This window comes from Passer domesticus, chromosome 6 (assembly GCF_036417665.1).
Source record: "Passer domesticus isolate bPasDom1 chromosome 6, bPasDom1.hap1, whole genome shotgun sequence".
NCBI classification, from domain to species: domain Eukaryota; kingdom Metazoa; phylum Chordata; class Aves; order Passeriformes; family Passeridae; genus Passer; species Passer domesticus.
This window is the reverse complement of record NC_087479.1, coordinates 28,649,674-28,670,140: the sequence shown is the minus strand read 5'-3', so window position 1 is coordinate 28,670,140 and position 20,467 is coordinate 28,649,674. Positions and strand designations below refer to the sequence as shown.

The window sequence follows — 20,467 nt, the reverse complement described above, 5'->3', positions numbered from 1 at the left end:
TTAAAAAATAAGGGAAGGGAAGAGAAAAAGAGTGACAAATACAGATTAAGCAGAAAATATCACCATTCCATGAATCCTTTAAACAGTTTTGCCATAATGAGCAAAAATTCCTTCCGAACAACGTTTAAGCCATTAACCATAAAATTTCAGTCTCACAACAATTTATATTGGTTTTATTATTGTCTATATTTTTGACATTTTAACCGCAATCAACAAAGTTTTCAGTAATTGTATGTTTTAGGGGTATCTGTGCATATGTATAATAAAAATTACTAAGAATTATATTTAGTGTATTTCTCTGGAACTCCTAAGTGCTGTCCCATTTTGTGCAGAAGAATATTTTACTTAATAAATTCCACTGTCTTTGCAGGAAATTTTTAGCCCAAAGGAATTTTAAGACGCTTGGACCAAATTTAACAGTCTATATAAATTAATTTTATGTAATTCTCATTAAATTATATTTCCAAAACTAAGAAAGGGCTACCGTAGTTTGTCTTCAGCATTATTCTACATTTCAGATACAATTTTTTAGCAGACATTAAAAATTAGCTTAGTGAAATAAGAAATAAAATACATGAAGAAGTCTGAAGTGTTCATTTACAAGGAAACAAATACCTTCAGAATATTTTCAGAAACCTTCCTCCAGGACTTTGTACACCAACCATGCAGGGGCCATTAGGGAATTCATATGTGACACAGGTTAGAATAGGCTTTATTAAATTTTTATGTATTTACAAAACCCAAACCAAACATGAACTTACAAGAACAAGAAAAAATACTCCAAACATTACATCTCTCATTGGATTATAATTCATTGGGAATTTATTGCTTTCTTCAGAAAACAGCATAAGACTGGGTAAAAATCAATAACTAAAAATGATCAGATTCTGTAGAGTGACCTGTAATAGAAACACTAAAATGTCTTCAAACCATCTCTTGTGAGAGAGTCATAGTTGTGAAGAAATTATAGTTATTTTATTTATTGTAATATTTTTTTTTCTCTGTATTGATTATATGAGGAGCTAAAGCTTGACAGACCTGAAAAATAATTGATTTGTTGGGCTTTTCATTCCATTATACTCAGAATCGTAGTAGATGCCATAGTATGCAGTCCACAGAGCACTCTGCCCTCTCTTCAACAGCTCCTGGAGCCTTGTGGTTGTATTTGAGGGTACGGTAAATTTGCACATATTCTTTACATATTCTAGGAAAAAATCAGAAGAGTTTGGTCTGTAGAGCTGATTTGAAAAGTTTCTTGAGCAAAAAGCAGCATTCAGAGGCTGCCTGTAGAAGGAGTGGACAGGAATCATGTGAAGTTCAAAAAGGAGAAGTAGAAAGTCCTGCACCTGGGAAGGAGACATTCAAAAGTTGTCACAATACAGGCCTGGACAACTGGGTCTAGGTAGCTTTGCTTGAGTGGTGGAGATAGACCAGATAATCTTCAGAAGTCCTTTTCAAACTCAACCACTCTGTGCTTCTGAGACAAGTCTAAGCCTAGGTTTTTTTCCTAAACATGTTTATAGAAATCAAGTTTTAATACCAGTCCATGTTAAAAACACAATATAGATTCTCCCAATGAGAAATGCAGTGCCCAAGATCTTGTAGGACTTGCTTCTACGGCAGTGATTCAATTAACTTTTTAGGGAGAGGAAATTTTAGTACCAAGATGAGAAAAGTTGGTCTTGATGAAAATTTATCTCCAGCCACATGTATCAAATAGAAAGAAAGAAAAGTTGAGTGAATCTAAGACAAATCAAGGCTTAAAAAGGACAGTAAAATAATGGGAACACTCTTTCCTTTTTGGCAAATAATAAAAATAAAAAATACTGAGAAAACTTGGAATTTCCATGTCATACTTTTAAACTAAATATTTTCGTTAGTTTATTAGGAATTCAGTGAGAAAAAGCAATAAAGTTATTGTCGACCTGGGGGGAATTCAGGATATTCTGAACAAAGATGGCAATGATTTTCTTGTTACTATTAAACAATGACAAGTCACAAGTTGTTTGAGATGTCTCTCTGACAAGTTAAGAACTGTGTTACAACACCTATTTAAGGACACTGCATGCAGTAAAGACAACCTAAAAGTTTTTTTTTGATTCACAGTTCATCACATTTTCTTATGACTGTTAGTAGTATAACACCCACTCCAGAAGTTAATGTATCTTTATTACCTGAAACAGGGATTTGCCTTTGGCACAGAGCTCATTTCTATGCTTAATGTTGCATAGCTTAGTAGTCCTTCTTGTTTTTTTAAAGGAGCCTATTTTTTCTTCCATTTCTTTTCATTTCAGTCACCAACAACTTACCATCAGTTGTCAAAATTTCTGAAATTACTACTTTGTGTGGCACCACAGGCTACTTTTAACCTTGGAAAATTGTTTTCTAGTTTGGTTGTAAGCTCTTTGGAAAAGGAATGTGTATTTGCTGATCCCCTATCTCTACCACAAAAACTCTTTTCCAAACTTTGGTCTCAGAGTTCCAGCAATGCAGTAGTAGAAATTGCTCTATTTTCTCTCTGTAAAACAACTTGTACATCCTTCTTCTGTTTCACTGTTAAGCCCTATAAGCACCCTTCTGTTTCCTTCTGGAGTTTTAAATATAATACTTTACTATATTTTTATAGAAAGTGAACAGAAAGATTTATTAAGCAGGTAACAAAGGATTACCTCATGGGATAGCAATACCTGAGTGACAGGAAATTAAAACACCTAATTAAAAAAAAATTAAATAAAACAAATTTGTCCATTTTTCTCCTGCTGTCCTGCATAATATTTAAGTTTATGGCAGGAAATGAAAGCCCTAAACATTTTTGAATGAAAATTAATAATATTCAGCCAACTGTAAACAACAGGAAATGCAATTTTGTGACCCCCTGGGGAACCCTAGGTTAGAATCACATTCTTGAGTCTTTTTTCCAGGCGGGATTGCATGGCATGATACAAAGACCTCCCAAGATGTATCTTGAAGCTACACAGAGTCCACAGGATGCATTTGTTTCTTTTCTAGCCAGCCACCTACAGCCACAGAATGATGTGGTCGCAGAAGTTACTGAGATCATTTCAGATAAGCCATTAGACTGTTAACATAGCATTAGATATTTTATTTGCAACTGCTCTGCTCTAGCCCAAAAAAAAATATAAAACCAAACCAAAAAGAAACAAGAAAAAAAATCACAAAAAATAAGCACAAAGAAAAAAAAAATCTATAAAAAATTACTCTAAGTCAAGAGACTATTTAAAGTATAGAATTTTAATTTTTTTTAGAAGGAAAAAACTCCCACTAGAAAACACACAAAATATTCCACATTCTTCTCCATGTAAGATACATTACCAGGCTACTATCACAGCATATGTCATAGTCAAGATGGCCACAATGCACAGAGCACCAGGACACAATTTCAGAAGGCTTTAGGTATTCACCCTCACAGAGTAACACCATGCACCATCAGAGGGCTCCAGGCACCTACCCATACACAGTAACATCACCTCATTTCAGAAGGCTGCAAGCAGCTGCCCTTCCTGTTCTTCAGGCCAGCCTTTCATACCCCTCATGTTCACCCATTGCACCTGTGTGCCCTCTGCTCCCTTTGGTGGTTGGTCAGTGCCCCTGGGCACTCCCTGGCTCATTGCTGTCAGTGCTGCTCACCTGCTGCTCACAGCTGTGCCCACTGGGGATGAGGCTTGGCCCCAGCCCCACTCCCAATCACCACAAACCGTGTGCCTACAGGCTACTTTTCACATAGATTCATAATAAAAATATTTTAATTTATAAAAATAGGGTTCTTCTCTTACATTAGTCCTTTTGACCACTGAAGTATTTGGGTATAGAGCTACTGGTGTTTGATAATTTGAAGACCGAAATTCCTGGGAGGATTCCCCGAATATTTTATATGAATTTTAGGCCTAAGTTTGTTACCTTTGTATGAGTAGTCATTAATTCTCTGAAACCATCAAAAATACACCTACTTACCAAAGATTTGTACAACCAAATTGGACAGATATTTTCTATCTTTCAGACAGTAATGGCCAATCTTACAACATCAACATTCCAAGCAGAAAATTTTTAAATCAGAGTAAACAAATAATTTTTTATTGCAGAAGAGAACAACGGCAGCTTTCTTGATTCTTTTCGTTATTACTGTGTGTGCAGCAGCTTCCAACCTGCTTTATCAGCATGTCAGAGGTTACTGGCACAAGCAATTCTTATGGTTGCAGGGACAAAGAGCCTTCCTGGCAGACTATTAACAGGTCAAAAACATCTGGGTTTCTGAGAACAATGATTGGATTAGATGGAGTTTTTTCAGAAAACTATTTATTTGGTGGTGGGGGAAATCCCACACATTCTTCTGTCACTTGTTCTCTTTGCTGTGGGAGAAATAGGGAAAGCCTGAACTTCTATATATAAATGTGTATTTTATAACTATGCTTTCAAGTCTATGCTAAACGTATGTATTTTTTAGAATGAGTTTACATAAAGTGAATTTGTATACACATATTTAAATGTGCATATTTGTTATGTAGTTATATATTTTAATAATGTAAAATTTTTAATGGCAGCTATTATTTTTTAGAAGTCAGATGCTTATATCTATTTTGCATTTATTTATCAGACCACATATTTTTAGCTAAAAGAAAAATTTTAAATGCAAATAGTCAATTCCAATCAGTTTGATCACAACTTATTATTTGAAAACTTGCTGCAATAATAACTGCATTCAAATACTAGAATATGCAAATGACAGGCAGAGTGAAGTTTGTAGTACATGGGTCAATTTGACACTTGCATAAATCTTACATGACTAAATTCTCTTTGACATCTTTATGGTGTGATATTTTCACAATCAGATTGGGTTTATTGTTTGTACTAGGATGTCTGACTAATTTCAGTGAATTATTTGTTATATTAGGCTTTCTGATCGACAGTCAATATGTGAGATATTTTGCTGCACTCTAGATATTCATTGATGACTATTGCAAATTTTCACTGCCTTTCATGCAGCAAAATTGTCTAAGAAACTTGAAAATTGAAAGTCTGTGTATTCAATTGCAGAAGTTATACATAACAGCATTTTCTCTGAGACTAATAGCAGTAGATGAGCTTATATTTATGGGTAATGCTTCACAAAGTATTCTAAAGGTGTTTCAGAAACTCTTTCAGAACTGCATCTACTCAATCAGTATTTCAGAATCACTAAACACATCAGTGAATTACCAGGTCTGGAATGGCATGGAGTACTGATTTAACAGAACATAGCAACATTTTATTACAGTTCTTTTTGCCTTTGCAGTTATTTTCTAGGAACAGATGAAATATTATGTTATGGAATTAAGTGCTCTTATGCAATAATGCTGAGTTCAACATCAACCAGAGCAGGAAATATTTAAGCTCTTGTATCTAAGTATCCCAAGGTTCTAACATTTCAAGCACCAGGAATAATGATTTGTTTTTTAGCACTATCATTATAACTAAATTGGGGAATGAGTATTAATTTTAAAGAAACCCAAAAAAGTAGGAGGAAAAAAATTAGAAACCTGAATAGCAGAAGCCAGGCTTCAATTAATAAAGTCCAGTCTATCTTGAGTGTCCTATTTGCACAGAATTGAAAATATTCTAATGTTCTGTAGCTGAATATCTACTTATTTTTACATGCATTACTTTAAATTTACAAGGGGGCTATCACTTTTATAAATTATCTTTATCTTGCTTTGGGTCCTGCTAAGTAATGAAAATATCTTTATATATAATAGTCCATTTTTGGAATTATTGCTGCATTTTAAGAGTGAATCCTGACTTCATGTGATATATAGGTTCAAGTAGATAAGATATGAAAGAACTTCCTGAGTTACTATTTGGAAACACCATAGAAACTGTCAGAAAACTTCAGATGTAAATTTTCACAGATATTCAAAGATGATGGATTTTTAGTGTCACATTTTACTACTCTTTTTGATGAAGTTTTTTGTTTTATGTTTATGAAAGAAAATTGCTGATACATCCCTTGATCTTTATTTTACTTGATGGAATGACCATTTTTCAGAGGGAATTTCACAAGTCTTTCTGTTAGAAAAGACACTGTTTCTTTCCAGTGTTTCTAAGAGATGAAAATGACCAAAACAGGTTCAAGGAGCAAAGCTGGTGAAATGCAGGTATCTCCCCCATGGTCTTTCATGGCTCACCTTGGTTCTCTTATGTCTTCTCTTTTCCATCTGTGAGTGGCACTGCCTGTTTAGGTGGTGCCACAGCACTACTATCTATGGGTAACTTTAATTGCTCAGATACCCCAGCCAGGAGAAGAACATGGGGAGAGCTATGAAAATGTTAAATAAAAGTAATTTTCCTTGCAACTGTGCACTTCAAACATAGAAGAGGGGCTATCAATGAACAGCAAAAGCTGTCATTCTGCTGCTTTAGCAAGCAAACCAGAATGTTTATACTTAAGGGAGTGAATATTTGCTTGTGACACAACAATATTTTCCTGCTTTTAATAACAAAGCCTGTAGGGACTCCTCCATCTTCATCTCACCAGCCTTCCAATGTTTACTACCTATTCAAAGGTTTACTAGCATTTTGAAATACAGTAATCAATATCTTTAAAGATACTGAAAATATTAAATATATCTTTAAACACTCCATTAAAAAATAAGCAAAACAGAACTTTTTCAGTGTGGAGGAGTTTCTTTTTCCTCTCCTTCAGCACTGATGACAGTTAAGTAATGTATGCAAGTTATGTGAGAATTAGGAGAAGGGGGAGGAAGAAAAGTTCATTTAGAACAATTGCAGACTTCAAAAATGACAAAATTCAAATGATAACATAATATTAGTAATACTGAAAATAATATTGTGTTAGTGTTTTCTTCCTATCTAGTATATGTTAAATCACTGTCTGTTTACCCAAGGAGAAACATTATCTCATTTGCAATTGTCTCCAAGTGGGGGAAGGCTGAGGGGAGAAGCTTTTGCCAAATGCAGCCCTTTGAATTTCCACGTGTTGCAACTTACCACATTCTCTTGCTTTTAAACTGTTCCTACATACATACCTTCATATCACAACAGAGGAAAATTTCTTTAAATAAGAAATTGATTTCTAAACTGTAGTGGAGTTTTTTCCTACATGCATCTGGCTTTTAGAGTTTAGAAGCTGTTACGCCTGAAGTTTGAAAGGAAAAATAGCGTGTTTCTGCAGGCTGCCACAGTTTCCTATTTATGGTAGCATATCACTTTACTACTCCTGCTGACGGCCCACCTGTCTCCGCTGCTCTGAATCGACACTTCAGGACTCAGCACCTACTGTTAGCCACTAAGAAATACTCCCTAAGGCAGGAAAGAGGCAGCTAGCCAAAAACAACATTCACAGCCAGTTAATGAATGCAGAAATTAAAGAAAGCAAATAAACAAAAAAATACCCTGGAAACTCAGAAAAGCAATTAAATTGTATGATAAAGAGTACAAGGTAGAATTACAATATAGATTGATAGTACAGAAACAAAACAATTTCATATGGCACTGGATTTGTTTTCTGCCCTGTTATGATTTGTATGGTTTATTGTCTTATTCTCATCTCTTACTAGCCGGATGGCCTTAGTTTTCATGTAAATGATATTGAGTGGAAAAAAACTTTTCAGTTCTCAGGTTGTTTGTGGACATCAGATGGAACATTAAAAAGGCAATTCCTTTTTTTAAGAGTTTTACCCACAAGTAGAAGGTGCTTTTCATATTAATAAATTCATAAATATTGTCACTTTTTCCTATGAAGTGATACCCTGAGATAACAAAGAAAAAAACAAAACATTAAGACATCGTTATCTACTAGGGAGGTTTTAAAGCACAATCTGGTTTAGCACAGATGTATGACCTGACACAGTGAGTTTTGAAGCAGCTTAAAAGATTTCTCTTGATTTCAGCAGGAGTTTGAGTCACCCAAGAGCACAGTACAGAATTCTAATATTACTTGAATGGTAGGGGGAAAAATCATGTTTATTAAGGTTCTCAGCTCAGCAAGAGCTCAGCAGGAGATGAGAGTCATTCATTCTCAGGCTCATGGAATTATTTTGCTTTCCTCCCAGCTCCTGCTGAACTAGAATATGCTGGGAATTAGGAGTTATCATCTCTAGTAGAAAGCGTATTCCAGCTCTTGCTATTTTTGAAGCTTCTGAGCTCTAGAGATATTTCACTTATGAGAGATGAGGATGTCTTCATCTCAATGAGTTTTGCATGCAGTGGAACGTATGAGTTAGAGCTTCCAGATTTTCACCTGAATGGTGGATGCCAATATGTTTCAGGATTTATTGGGTTCAGGCTCTTCACAGTCAGACCATACTGGCTCCTCCAAAAGTTATGACCATTACTTTTCATCAGTCACAATCCTGTATAGCTTCTGCTGTGAAGAAAAGCTAGCTGCTGCTTGGGACTAGACTGCCTTCAGAGGTCCAGAAGAAATTCAGCTGGAGTAACACATCTTACTGATTTGCTGCTGATATGCATATTCAGTAATCTACTGCAGAAATGTTGATATGTTGACACTCTAAAGAGTTGCACACCATCCATCACGCACTGCCTTACCATACACTGAAGGAACAAAAAAGCCATCAGGACATGAAAATAATTAAGTGAAGAAATAAAAATATTTTAATGGAATTGATAATTAATAATGATGAGTTTGTATCTCTGCCTACATCCATATTATACAATAGAGCCTTGGGATTAGGCCAAGTGTATTGCTACTTCGTCCAAATGATAGTATATTTAGGTATGCATTTCATCATTACAAAAGCAAGAATTAGACTTGCCTTTTGAAGAACCATTGATGATAATAATTGCTCAGATTAGTTCTTGAAAAGAGGTTCTTTTTGGCTATTATTTTTGGCAGAATGTGGAAGGCACTAATACGTACCAGGTCACTAATACATACATAAGAGGCCACTTTACACCTGAGCAGCTTACTAGTGTTATGCCACTGTAGCAGAGAACAGAAATCATCACTAGAAAGGATAAAGTTCTGTGAAGCAAGAGTGAGAAAACAGGTTTGTAAATGAGAAGCTGAAAGCAGAGCCTATGTACTGGGCATGACTCTGTGATGCTCTGCTCTGGGATGCCTCTTCATGGATTTGATGTTTCACAATACAATGTCTTGGCAGTACATTGCAGATGTGTTCTGAGAAGGCTGTGCAGCATCTGACATGATTTTGCTTATGTCAAGCTTTGCAGGCCTCCAACAAAGGTTTACAAAACTGTAGGCTTTCAGTTCATATATGATTTTAAATCTGATTAAAGAACACAACTCTAAGCATAAAATACGGAGAGAAAGCTTTAAATTTAATTTGAGTGACCTCTTGCTTAGAACTGCACTAGCAAAACCTCTCCTCAGTTATAATTCTGAGTTAGTAAGTAACTTGGTATGCCAGCCAGCAAGACTCAGGTTTATCCAGAATCAATATTGCAGTTATTGAGTAATTATAGTATTTGCTTGGGAAGATGGGCAGTGTGATATTTGTTCAGGGGCTGATGAGTGATAATAGTGCTCAATGAAAGACGATAATTGAAAACAAAATGATCTTAATGCAATTGACTGACACAAAAGAAAGACTATAGTCTTTAAATCAAAATACACTTTTTCTTCTTGATTATCAATACATTAGTTTAAAAATAGCAACCAGCAGCTTGACTTTTAGAGAGTAATATACCACTTGCACTTCAGATCATCAATAAAGACTCTTTAAATGCTAATGCTCTTAGAAAAGCGTCTTCTCACTCAATGTGTTCTTACAGGCTATTACCAATCAGAAATAAGAGGAAATGTCTGCATTTCCTTTAAAAGCTAAGAAAGTTAAACTTTGCCAATACACCCTTTCAGTCTTTTGCAACTTTTAGCAAGAGCTCATTTAACATATGTCATTAGTCTGTGAAGCACACACAGTGTGTATTCCTCATCTTTCTGCTACTGCATATACATATTAGGGAGTTTGTCTTGACTCCATGGAACTGCTGTAAGTTCATCAGCAAACACTCTCAGTCAGCAAGCAAAACATGATGTCAGAACTTTCAAAGAATATTGCAAAACTACTTAGTATTGTAGACTTTGGTAATACAGTCATATTCTCCTCAAGAGGATGAGAACCTCACTAAATACAAGAGTAGGAAAGCCGTGATTTGCCACTCTGGATCCATGGTATTTCCCCACTGTCTAGTAAAGCTGTAAGTCAGCAATCAAGCATTATTTCCATGTATTTAGTTACATGTAGCTGGGCAAAATACTATGTAAGGATGATGACCCTCTCTGAAATTACAGCCAGAGGGAGAGAGCAAGAGTGTAGCTGGAATACAGCAGAAGAGGAACTGTGGAGTAGAGAATAGATTGTGGCTGGTGACCTCTGCTAATTCCCAACTCTGTTGTCAACACACTCAAACATGGGCAAAGTAAGCAGCATGGATATGTTACTGCTGCTCATTCGTTGCCCTAGGCAGGTATCTGTTTTGTCTTTGACAGCACAGTTGGCAGGAATGCCAGAAATACCCTCACTGTCTTGATAGACCTATGCCCTGGGTCTGGCAAAAAGGAGGACCACAAGGGTGTCTGTACTTCTGCTGTAGCTAAGAGGTCACCAGTGTCCCATGGTCTACTCACCCTCTGAGCACAGAGGGGAGACAGCTCCTGAGCCTGCCCCTTCCTAACACTTATCTCCTCACCCCGTGCATGGCATGAAGGCAACTAGATGGTCCAAAATCCAAGTTTACACTAGCAGTGCTCTTTGCTAGAGAAGATTCCTTAAAAGAAGGCAACCAGCCCATTCTAACACCTTGGTTTTTGGCAGGTATGTGTTGGCTCCTTCTTATAAGTCACAGGAGAGTCAAAAGACTATACATCCTGATAACTCTTTAGACACTCATTGTCAATGATAAAATTAATTATGATGCATATTGTATGTATTTTTCTTCTATGGAAGAAAAAGTAAGGAAAGGATTCCCAAATTTTAAAGCTGCTATTTCTCTCTTTTGCATTGATGGTTTATTTGTGGTTATACAAGATCATTATTTCTCTCAATTTCTCATTGTATTTTCTCTTGATTCTGCAGTAACAGATTTTTTTTTTAAATCATCTAGACCAGTAGACTCCTAGGGTATTTTTTTTTTTTAATATGAAAAACAGCTGAAAAATTGCTGTAGTAGTTTACATCTAACAGAAACAAGCATTTTATTGTTATGTTTGTGTTGTTTACTGAAATGAATATGTGACCAAGGTATTATCAAATAGCAATATTTAGTTCTCATGGAAGGTAATAATATTTATTTTTAATGTAGCTAAAATTAAAAGACAGAGCCCTTATGGATCAAGGGGAAGATGATGATTCTTTCTCTGGATACGTCAGTGGACTGGGAATTAGATTTAGGAGACCCCTTTCTGCCTGGGGGAAAATAAATTTGGTCTCCTGTGTGCATTTTCTAATACATTGGAGAGTAAGATATTCACAGCCACAAACTTAACTTGCAAAAAACTTAACAGCCAAAAACTTTTCATGCAAAACCTAACCTGGTTAGTAATCCAAAAAGAATGACCAGATAATCTTGAAAGGTCCCTTCCCATCTCAACCTTTTTTTTTTTTTTTGATTCTGTGATTTTATATCCTTCTGTTCAGGAGAATTGGAGTTCTGGACATGTGAGTTCCAATTCCTTTCCTTTTCCTTTTTCTTTTACTTCTTTTGTAGATTATTAGCCGATAGGTCACACACTTAAAAATTTGGCAATATGAGTTAAAGTCCTTTTAGGAAACTGGAGAACAGAATCTGAGTTTTGCACATCTTGGATGAGCCACCCAGTCTTTGAGCTTGTTGCATAAAAGATGGAATAGTTCTCGATTTCAGAGTGAAATTTGTTTTCCTCACTTTCAGTTGGCTATTTCTCAGCTAAGGTTATGCAGGGAACTTGAACGAAAATACACAATTAATTTTAAGTCACCATAAATTGCTTTGGTCATTTAGTAACCTATTTGCCAAAATACTGTTAATGATCAATCTGACCAGTTCCAAAATAATTTCTCATATATTTTAGGATTTCCATTTGCATGGTCTCAGGCACCTGTGCAACAACTTACAGATGGCAAGTTCTATTAATTTATAAGCAAAAATATGGCTTATGGATCACTTATATTTTTTGCAAATAATTTACTATATACATAGATTTATTTGTATAAATCATATGCCTCTTACAATATGTTCTCTGAAGAAGACTAATCAGAAAATAATACATATGATTAGTATCCCAGAGTTCATTATCAGCAGTATGACTTTTATAAAGTTAATTATGTCAAAAATTATGTAAAACAGAGTTAATAATTTTTTGCTACACTGATTCAATTTTCTCTAATAAAAAAATAGTATACTACTGTAGGCTTTTTTTTTTCTGATGCTTTAATATTGAAAATCCATAAAGCTGTTTTGACAGATGAACAACACAATTTTGTAACAGAATGGAAAATTTTAGAAACTGAATAGCTGATAAAATATGAGTGGAACCAGGGAGGATTGATTTTATAGCTGAAGGCAGCATTAGAGATTAGGTACTCATTTGGCTTTTCAGAAGGCCTGGTGACTCATTCCACATAAATGAAGTTTGTGATATGTAATGAAATGCTTTCTATCTTCACTGCAAGCAAATTAGCACATATTTTGTGGGGAGAATATTAATGTTATCTTGCATGTGTTTCAGAGCAGGAACACACTAATAGAAGAGATTTGAAAAGAATTTCACTTTTATAACGTCAGGTGGTAAAAGCTTTAAAACAAGGTCACCTTTGTAAAGTAAAGAGAGAAAATTAGGTTATAAACCAGCCATGCCTAAATATATACTCAGTTTGTTTGTTTCACTGAGCAAATTTAATAGCTTGTTGCCTCAAATTGTAGATTTTCTTTACCAAGAGTGATAGTCATATGTTCAGAATGGAATCTGTAAAGTTAAGCTGTTAGAGAGCCATGGTTTGGTGAGGAAAATGGGATAAGAATCTCAGTGGGCAGAGTAATTTTATGCCATTAAGGGAGAAAAGCAGATAGGTTGTTTCACAGCTTCTTCTGTTGCACATTGAAAACAATACTTTTTTTTTTCTTTTTTCTTTTTTCTTTCTTTTTTTGTCCCCAGGACAGCAGGAGTGAACGGGAATGGAGATGTATTTGAGGAAAATATTGCTAGAGGAAACTAGAGTATGTGAGAGATATAGACAATCAGTATGCCATAAAAGCAAGATAGGCAAGACAGAGAAATTAAAAATATCACCTTTATTCTTTATTTGAAAACAAGACAGATATGAAATAAGACTATATTTGCAAACATTGAATTAAATAGGACAATGGGCCAAAGAGGAGGTCAGTTAGCAAATTAACAGTATTTTCTTAGAGAGGTTTAAATTACTGTAAGGGTGGTTTTTGAATTAGGCACAATAAAGTATCAGAGTGAGAAAATGAAATATATATACATGTATGCGTGTGTGTGTATAGATGTAGAGATAACATAATGGAGATTATTTAGGAAAAAATATTGAATATAAGAAACTAGTAGTTTGATATGAAGACGCAGATAGTGAGATAGATAGAAAATTGATTTTCAAGGCAACCTGAAAAGGTAGATAAAGAAACACATTTGATGATAAAAGAAACTGGCCTTGCAACCTTGCAATCTTAACTTACTATCAAGATGATTTGTGTAAGTACTTCTAAGTAGGTAACATATTTTTAGACATGATACAAGACTTTTTCATCCCTCCTGGTTTATGAAAGGGCCATAAAGATCAGAGTGTTCTCTTAGTTATCCAACTTAAATTTAAGCAGAGGTCTAAGCACCATTCTTTTAAAATATATTTATAAAAACCCTGCCAGCCTTACACACAGACACACACACACACACAGACGCACACACACACACACACACGTGTCACATAGCTCCTCATTCAAGCAGTGGTTTGTATCTTTATAGTCCCCACACATCTCTGGGTCAATGCAATGAATCTGATCAAGGATCTAAAAAGCAGTTGACTGCAAATTTTTCAATGTAGCTGAACTTTCTTCATAAAAATATTTTTATGTTACCTTTGTAATTCGATTACAGGTAGAAGTTTGTGCTGGTTGGGATGAGTTAAAGTAGAGTGAACTTTCCTGTTAACTTCAGTAATTATTTTAGAAATGCTATTTAAGACAAAACATTTTATTATCCAGTTTCTCTAAAATATAGTTCTCTTCCTTTGAAACAGTTTATAAACATAACAACTTCAAATTATTGATAAAAAAAAACACCAGGGAATCTAATAATGCTTGTCTACCACACATTGGTGAAATAAATTTTGTTCAGTTAATGTTTCTGAAAGACCTTGAGGGCTTTTGATGAGGTGCTTATTACTTCTCAAGCATGCTCTTATAATTAAATATTGTGCTTTATAACTTCTGCTGGTGTACACTGACAGAGCACCAATGAAACTAATACAGCTGTAGGTTTATACCAAATAAAGTTCTTCTGAGAAATATTTAATGCTTATTACCAATAAATAACCTGATGAGTCTTGATAAATAAATGGCATAGTGTTAATGGTTTCAAGAGAGAAAGCCATATCAGGAAGAAAAAAATAAGAATAAATTATGGCTTTATTTTGCATCAGTCTCCCAAATAAAACATACATTTAAACCAAAGGTCAAATCTATGGATCCAGAGTCTGGAAGAAAAATAGCCATATGATCACCAATTTTTTTTCTGAGTAACATACATTTAAATTTGTCAGAGCGTGGCTTTCAGGTAAACACAGACTACATCCAAGTATGTGAAAAAAAGGTGGAGAAGGATGAAGGAGGTTTAATATGTATTTCCATTGGTTCACTACATGTAAAAGATATCCCTGAACATGGCATAAAAGCCAAGATTATGTCATTATTTGAAATATGACCTACCTTTCTAACCTAACACTTGTGGTCACTGATTTTAAAGGAAAACTAAAATAGTCTTACCCTGTCAGAGAGACTGCATTTTTGTAGAAAAGCCAAACTGTAAGATAAATTAAAGACAAGAGATGAAGACAAGCTGTATTATTAATATATTGTAAGTTTGCCAAAATAGAACAATAAGATCTCTCTGTAGTTGTATGAACCATAGTATAAGATCCTGTGTTTAAAATGTCATTGAATGCAGTTATTTGAAAAAATAAGCTGTACATGTCTTCCTTCTCACAGTAACAAAAGGGAAAGGATGAAAAAATTGAGGGAAATGGAGGGCACTTGTAAACAGCAAGGGTCTACAGAATTTGTATCTTTTTCTGTAAGTCTGAATGCATTTTCACTTAGGTGTGAAAATCATATTCACAGTGAAGAAAGTGCTTTGTGTATTGATATGCTCTCCCATAATACAAAATTGTGTAGTTTCCTGACCACACTGATATCCAGATTTTGTTTTGTACTCTCACTGGAGATTCTGAAATTGGTCTTCAGGCAGCATGAGCTACTGCAGAGATTTTTGAGTGTTGTAGCCATGTACAACTTCCAAATAGAGTGGTCTGTGCTGTGCAAGTGTCAGAGAAACACCAAAATCTACACATATTCAGAGCTAGCTAGCATGTAGATTACCAGGTGTTTATTTAATGCAGACTACCTGGCAGCTTCAATCTATCTTTCAGAGTCCACATCACTTTCTCTCCCAATCCTAAGAAATGGTCTGATTACAATGTCAGAGAAAGAACTAAAAGACTTATGGGGGATTTTTGGGCTCTCACAAGTAAAGAAGGATTTCATGCTCTGACTGAATTCAGTGAAGCCTTCATTTATTAAGACATCCTAGTTAATATCTGTTTTGAAGTAGTTCTTCATTAATGCTATGTAAAGTAATATTACTTGGAAGAAAATGTAGAAGGTTTAGGTTAGCCTATAGTTCAACTTTAGACCTCTGTAGCTAAAGATTTTAAATTACTGTTATTTTCAAGTTTAGGAGTCTGTAGGGCAAAAAGCTCAAACTTCTAGTCAATTGATCTTGTGTTGATAATTTTCAACACTGCCAACCTGAAATTTTAATGTAAATCATGTAGGACGCTTCATTGTTGATGGCCCTTCTATGGCATGAACCACCTTTACTTTATAAATTATCAGTGAAGACTCTTGTTTAGCAGGGGAATGAGGGGATGATCAGGGTTTACTTTTGCAGATCTTCATTTGGTGATTGAAGGTCATATTAACTTCATCTACTCACCATTTGCTTGGGAATGTCCAGTCTTTGAAATGTCACCCATTAAAAATATTAAATAAAAGATGAAAGTGTTCATAAAAACTGTGTATCACCACTTCCATGGGCAAATGGGAATTATTCTTTCTAGTAAAACCAAATTGTATTATTTCATGATTAAAAAATAATTATTAAAAATGACACTGTAAATATGATGTCATATTCTTCTGTGATGACAATTCATAATTAGAAAATTATTAAGCTATGATTAAAGCTATTTTAATGCCTCTATTCTATGATACTAAAATTTTTGAAAGTTTTGGGTTGTAGTTTTTTTTTGTAATTTTATGAAGAAGAGTACTGAATATTAACAGGAATTAGAGAAGTTTGCTAAACTGTTTATTTTTAATAAAGCTGTGCTGTATATTTTGGCCTGAAAAATCAAATGCAAGTAAAATATATCAGCCTCTCATGAAGCAAATTATATATTATAAAACTCCCTTTGTTCAATAAAGCAGATTACAATATCCATGAGTACAAATCCTTGCTGGTGTTTAGTACTGCAGAGAAGGTGGTTTTTATGGCTCTTAAGCATCACTGTGGAGGGAGTTCAGTATTCTCTGAAAGATTCCCTTCTCATCTGTAGCATCTGGTCTTTGACCAATGTTTGAGCTGCAGCTGAGATTTAAGGTTTTTTATTTGCCTGTATAGTCTGCACACTGTCAGCTTCTAACTAATACCTTTATAAAGTCTTTTGAAAATTTAGGATAAAAATAATATTAAAATGTCCAAATTAATAATTTTTAACCTTCTTTACATCTGTTTTCATTGACAAATATCAGTACTGGTTTTTACATTAACAATGAATGTCTGTGCTAGCAATTTCACTGCCACAATTAAAAATAGTCCTGATTAGGAAGATTCTAGTATTTTCACAAGTACTCAAAGAAAATACAGGGAAATGTGCTATAGTAAATTGCCAGAACAAGGACACAACTTGAGCACTGCTGGGCAGTTCAAAGGAATGCAGTTAAGCACCTTCTGCCTTGGATTCCTGTCCAGTATTGGTGTATTGGGCACGTAACACCTTGGGAATACTTGCAACTCTGCATAAAGACACGGACTTCATCACATGCAGTGTGTCCTACATAGCTATGAACAACAGCAGACTTCTTAAGTGTCATATCAGCGGAGTTGTTTGCTCTGGGTTCCAAGGTGCCAGCCTGCTAGCCTGTAACTAGCTGACAAGGGAGCATTTGAGTCACAAATTATGATCAAAGTACTGGTCAGCTGTTATGACTGAAAGAACTGAATGGATATGGTGGCCTAGATATTCTTTCAGAGAATACTATTCAAGGTGGTGTCACTTTCTGATTTTATATGAACCTGTAATAATACTATACAGATTTAGTTTTTGAGTAAAATCAGAAAAACTAATCAGAGAGCAAGAAATATTTTTACTAAAGTCCAAATTCCATTACTTTTTATCACATAAAGTAGTAGTGTTCTATGAAAGTTGTTTCAGTGGGTTTTACTGAAATCATCAGAAACAAATTAATATTTCTCGCTTCTTTTCACATTTTTTCCTTTCTCTATTGAGAAAATATAAGTCACTTTTTCATACCAAGAAGCTATAGAGAATATTTGTATTACAAAATTACACACCTGTAAAGACAAAACAGAATTTACATTTATTATCAGAGATTAAAAAATTATTTCAGAGACAAAATAGATATCTGTAAAAATGTATTCCTTTTCCATATTCAGGTTCTTATATTTAATGAATTTGTCAAAGCAAGAAATATGATATTCTGTCAATCTGCATATGTGACTGTAGGTACACCTAGATTCCCCTCAAATTAACTGTATAAATTGACAGTCATTTATGTGACATTATGTAATTTTTTTCAGTTTTCTTTCTTTTATAAATTCTTGTGTTTTCTTTTTCTTGTCATATTTTTATTTTACTATGAAAATTAAATCAGGTATTCCAGTGAAAGTTTGTGCTTTGAAACTAGTTTGGGAATATTTTGCAGGGAATTAAAAAGTTCGTAGGTGACCTTCAGACTGGGAACAGATTGATTCTAAGTTGTTCTTTACGACATTTCTTTTCCTTTTTTTCCTAAAATTAAAGGCTATTATTAACTGAAAAAGATAGAGGATTAAAGCCACTGGGGGGCCCAAATCTATCTTAAAGTATATTTTTGTAATTAATATCTCTCTATTCAGAACAGGAATCCATTTGGTTATGTAATACTAGAGTGAAATTCTTTAGCAAAGCATTTTTAACAGAACATTGTGATAGTGAATTGATGTCCATATTAGATAAGAAAGTAGAAAGATGCCTCCTGGGGATAAAGGTGGCTTATTTTACTTTACAGCTATGTATTGGTGTTCCTCAGGGTTTCATGGGTAGATCAGTCAGTACCTCTATCTGACAACAGGATAGCAAATCCTAGCAGTGTGTATAATGTTGTGCATGTAATGAAAAGTTTCATTTGACTTCTCTCCTTTCTGAACACATAAAATATCTGTGCTAATTGTGCATGCAATAAATATTTTCAAGTGCAGACCATTTTCTGGACATAGCATTAAAAAGTAATCAATTACACTCTATCCCCTTGAGATTACTCTACAATTCATCCACCAGCAGTCACGGCACTTAATCCTAGCATGAGCAGTCAACTTGGGATTTTAACTCAGTGAGTTGTCATGGAACATTTCCAGGACATGATCGTGGGACAGCTGTTTTCTTCCGTAACAAGGTGAATTATAGCAGACAGTGAAGCCAACAAACCTCTTAGCATTTGAGTAGGGTGCTCTCTGCCAACCAGGGAGCAGGCATTGACAGGATTTGGCTTTGGAAGGGCTGGCATTTGTTCCATTGCTTTCATTTGCCAACAGTCATTATATAGAATGGTGGAGTGGTGCCTCCCGTAGGGACACGAGATTACAGTGAGAGATAAGTAACTGCAGGAAGGACATTAGTGTTCTCCTTTGAGAAAGCGCATTTTTTACATGACATTTTCTACATATATGGCTGAAATAGAGTTTCTGAATCTACGTGCACCCTGAAATGCTCATGATTATCTGCTCATGAATATCTGATTATCAGGGAAGAATAAGGCAGTCTGTGCTGAAAAACATTTGATATGGAATTATTATGACTCTCTGACATGCTTCTCATGGAGTTATTATAAAATTGTCCTAAGTATTTAATAGATTTTTGAGAATGTAGGCAATATTATTATTCAGTGTGGGTTCAACCAAATTTTTAGGCCAGAATCAAATTGTCTCTATATCTCGTGTGAAAAGTACAAACTTAATCTAATCTATATCTTACATTGATAGAACTAGTGTAACTAGTATTACTTGTATTCTTGTTCCATAAAGATGAAATTAATGCTCCATCTGGATTACAACACCAGGTCAAGCCGTAAATCCTTATTCATCAAGCAGAGAGGTACGAAAGTAGTACAAAAATCCATAAAACTGATCATGTCTATAATTGTTTTATGTGTTTAATAATTGTCCTCTAATCAGAAAAACTGATGTCTTTTGGTTGTTTTTTGTTTAGGCTGACTCCTTTTAGGAGGTTGTAAAACCATTGTTTTCTAACTAGGAATAGTTGGAAATCTCTGTACATAATGACAGGTTGTTATCTGGCATCGTTTCTGTTCCAACATCTTGTGTAACAATACTTTTCTCAGCATGAATTCCAAACCAACTGCTAGCAGTATCTTCAATAGATCTTTTTCAGGCAGATTGTTCCCCCTGTACAAACATATATGCATAGTAAATGTTAAAATACAGTATGGTTGTGAACAAAATATGAACTCACCCAGATTTGTTAACCATATGGACAGACTCACAGAAATACACAAGAATATAATAAAGAAATGTTCTCCACAGGAAGATCAAACAAGTTATGTTAATCTGATTGGTATGTGAAAGAAGTTAGGCTTGCAAATTAAGAAAACACTTAGTTCATCTAAATTTCTCACATTAAGATAATATGACATTGAAGACTGTGGAGTCAGAATAATAAATATAACCCTCTGATTGGATTGATTCAAATTTGACATAGATCGTCACTTGCATAGCAAGAAATTAAGTTAAAGTTAAGCAAATAAAAGAAAATCTATAAATTATAATACTGAAGATCTCACAATAGCAAGAAAGTTGCTATCAAAATGTGATTCTAATTGAATTTTTTGTTTTCTTTCTAAAATGGGTACCAGTTTCTTCCAGATTGTTTTTCAGGACAACATTAACAGTAAGATCTAA

At 34.6% G+C, this 20,467-nt stretch overlaps 1 long non-coding RNA gene across 1 annotated transcript; it reads right to left on the bottom strand.

Moving 5' to 3' along the window:
* Window positions 1-799: 799 nt before the first annotated feature.
* Window positions 800-3,511, bottom strand: LOC135302111 (uncharacterized). Its single transcript, XR_010363804.1, has 2 exons — window positions 3,334-3,511; window positions 800-1,346 (listed from the first exon to the last, which is right to left on the bottom strand). It is a non-coding gene; the product is annotated as an uncharacterized LOC135302111 (long non-coding RNA).
* Between the last annotated feature and the right edge of the window lie 16,956 nt (window positions 3,512-20,467).